The sequence below is a fragment of the Empidonax traillii genome, unplaced genomic scaffold (assembly GCF_003031625.1).
Source record: "Empidonax traillii isolate 1590-97213 ecotype Southwest subspecies unplaced genomic scaffold, ASM303162v1 scaffold1289:size253552, whole genome shotgun sequence".
Taxonomy (NCBI): domain Eukaryota; kingdom Metazoa; phylum Chordata; class Aves; order Passeriformes; family Tyrannidae; genus Empidonax; species Empidonax traillii.
The window spans coordinates 79,636-83,044 of NW_020956482.1; positions in this window are offsets into that span (position 1 = coordinate 79,636).

The window sequence follows — 3,409 nt, forward strand, 5'->3', positions numbered from 1 at the left end:
GCTTCTCTCTCATTAAATGTAACTTCAGGTGATGTGTATGTCAAAGAAGGCTTGCACTATAATGTAAGAACATTTATCACTTTTCATATTTTTGCTTTGACATGCACTAGCAATCAAATGAAAATTAAATCTATTAGCAATTTTATTTAACTTCATAGTCAGTATGCCAAAAGAACATTTTTTCCCCCGAAAGAGCTATTTTAGTGATGTTCAACCTCTTCATGTAACTGAAACACATTTTACATGTTCCAATAAAAAAAAATATTATTCCTGAAGTAGATTCTTCATTATTCATATCTCCCTACATTTCTGATTTTACTAGTACCAAGCTATTGCCAAAACAAATATTAAAATTTTATATAAACTTGGGCTCTGCATTATAGAATGTACCTGTGGGAGATACTTCTCACTAAAATGTATATTTTACCCAGTATCCTGTGCACAAGAAAGAATTGTTTGAACACCACATTTCCTTAGCTTTGTGCCATATTCCATCTCAGATTTACTGACATTTCCTTGAGGGCTGTTATTAGTGTCTGTTGTATTTTTACATTCTGTAAGTGTGCTCATGCTCTGCTACGTGGTAGCAAGTTTTCCACATTGTTTAAGCTCCAGACTATTTTTTTCTGGAAAAAAAAAAACGTAACTTGAAAATTTCTTCCTTATGGGGATTGATTATGACTGTTGTCAATGCCGGGAATAACAAAGCACAGTATTGGTTGTATTGCTGAGTAAGTTTTAAGTGCAACTGGTTAAAGAAGCTCTCTCTAATATCAGTGCTGAGTAATCATGTGCTTTAGATATATGTGTAACTGCATGCCATTTATTTTACTGTAAACACTGAGTTTTGCTATATATATAAACAGCAATATTTACAGTTTTTAATACAAAGCAGTTTAAAACAATTAGCAAAGAAGATGCAAAGTTTTCCAAGTCTAGTTCTTTAACAAGAAGAAAGCACTGGTACCTAAAGCAATCAGCAACACCAGCATTTTACAAGAAAATGGTAACTCCTGCACACAACTGCTCTACCAACAAGAAGAATCGTGGTTTTGGGGGCTGGGGTTTTTTTGTTTTGTTTTTTAATAGCTTATGTAGAAGTCCCAGGAGTCACAGGAATTTCATGCAGCCACTCAGACAAACAGTCCAAAGATGTGCTACAATCCAAATGGGGAGCAAATATTAAAAGGAAGGCAACGAAAATAGAACTGAAATGGTTAAAATTAAAGATAAGTAATCTGAAAATAAATGATAAAGGAACAGTGAAAGGATGATATTGGAGTGGTCTCAACAGTTACACTTAGTAACTTCAGTGGTCACAAATAGGTGAGGTTGCACTGTATCTTCCACGTATGCGATTCAGCGAAGTCAGCGGGTTGCTATGAATAAACTGAGGCTTGAATTACAAATTCTTCCAAGTCAGCCCTTAATATCCCATTTCTCTACTTAGTGAGTGGAGAGCTCTTCCCTGAAAGAGCTACAACAAGTTTTTGTATTAGCCTGGCTTTTCAGCAGGAGCAGATATAAACTGCTGATCCAGAAACAAATCCAGGTATTCTCCAGTATCTCCCACTACTGCCCCTCAACTGTTTTACATATATACTCTGTGACCAAAAAGAAAACCCCATAAAACCAAAAATCTGCTTTTTATTTTGGTTCTCCCTTTGGAGCCTGGAGAGCCACAAAAGAGATACAATAAGATAACCTGTTCCCTTCCTTTCCCAATAAAAGACCTGGACACGTGAGTTTAGAGGAGATTTAGCTGCCAGGCCAGATATTTCCATCACCAAGATAAACTGAAATTACAAGTGCTAATGACAGATAGGGAAGATAAAGGAGAAGGGAGCAAACTATTAGTCAGATTTCTGGGTACTTGCCTTATAACTGGGCTCAGGCAACAATCCCTAAAAGAAGCTGAAGTAAACATAGGCTGAAATAGTTGAATATGTTAACAATGCCATTCCTCAAGGTTTGAATGAAGGACCTAATGCACTGTGATTGCATAGAAGACCTTGAAGTGATTTGGTTTTATACAACTGCAGGTAGCTGCTGACATATCAGGAACGTCACTTAAGGTAAAAGGGAAAAAACAAACACAATACAAGAAAAAGAAAAAAAATGAAAGAAAAGCCTCTGCAAAAGCCACAATTCATAACAAACTGGTCTTACAGAAAAAATGGAAGATGCATTGAAGATTTAAGATCAGAGTTTATGGCATGAGAAATTAAGAATTACAGACAACATCTTATTCTCTCACTTTTTTTAAGACTTTCTTCCCTTTTTTCTGCTCTTGAAGCAAAATAGGGTCTTGTTATGTTGTTTATATGAACAAAAGTTGAAATGGCCAGATGTATTTACCTTTACTGTTTGCTTTAATTAAACAGAATCCCTGGGTTTTCTTTTTTAATCTCTTCTCCCAAAGAACGAATGGAAATAAATTAATTTTTTTTCAGCCATAACTGAAAAGTATGTGGTCATTTTGCATTTATAAGATGCAGTCCAAAATGTGTCCTGCTTTTACAAGGCAGAAGCCTGATGGGAGAGAGAAGGAGGTCACGAAATAGCTGTGCTTTTCCACACAGGTCTGCAGAGACTTGATCTGGCCTCAGCATTCCGATCTCCAAGTGCACAGAGATTTACCCTTATCAGCATTTCCTGCAGACAATCAAATTCAAATCACCTTTTGTAATTACATTACGGAACATTGTAACCCATTTTCTCTCTTGCTTCCCTCCCACCACCACAGAGACTGAATCGCCAGTGCGGGCACTTCCTTTATGGGGATTTTTACTTATTCACAGCTATCAAATCCTTGACACTTGGCTATCCTTACGGACAGGAACCGCTCCAAGCACTTTCATTTGGAACCACGTTAGGAATAAGCTGCCCAGCAAAACAGTTTCCCCTCAGTACTGTGGATACCACCACACCAGCAAATGTGAGAGAGACACGGGTACTTAAAGCACTTGGCAGACACTTCATTTTGCAGCTGAGGAAAGGGAAGCGTGTGCCCAGCTATGGCAGCTCTGCCATTGGTCACCATCACCCGTATTTACTTTGTACACACTCCAGGCACACCTTCACAGGGAATTTGCAGGACACTAATTCGCCATTTCCGATAAAGCCTCGAAGTTAATCTACTTCTGCTCTGCAACATCCGACATGTCTCTTCCTCCTAAACAGCTAATGAGTCACATTAATGTGATGAAAATTACAGGGATGATGTGTGCATGCAGAGCTACTTGACACGAACAAGGACAACCGATAGTTTCCAGAGAATATGCAGCAGCTGGGATGTGCATAGTTTTGCAATTCTGTACTTTATGAACCTTCAGCAAAAGAATATGAAGATACATCCACTGATATAACTGTGTATATTTTACAATCGCAGGGGTATGTTGAATAAACA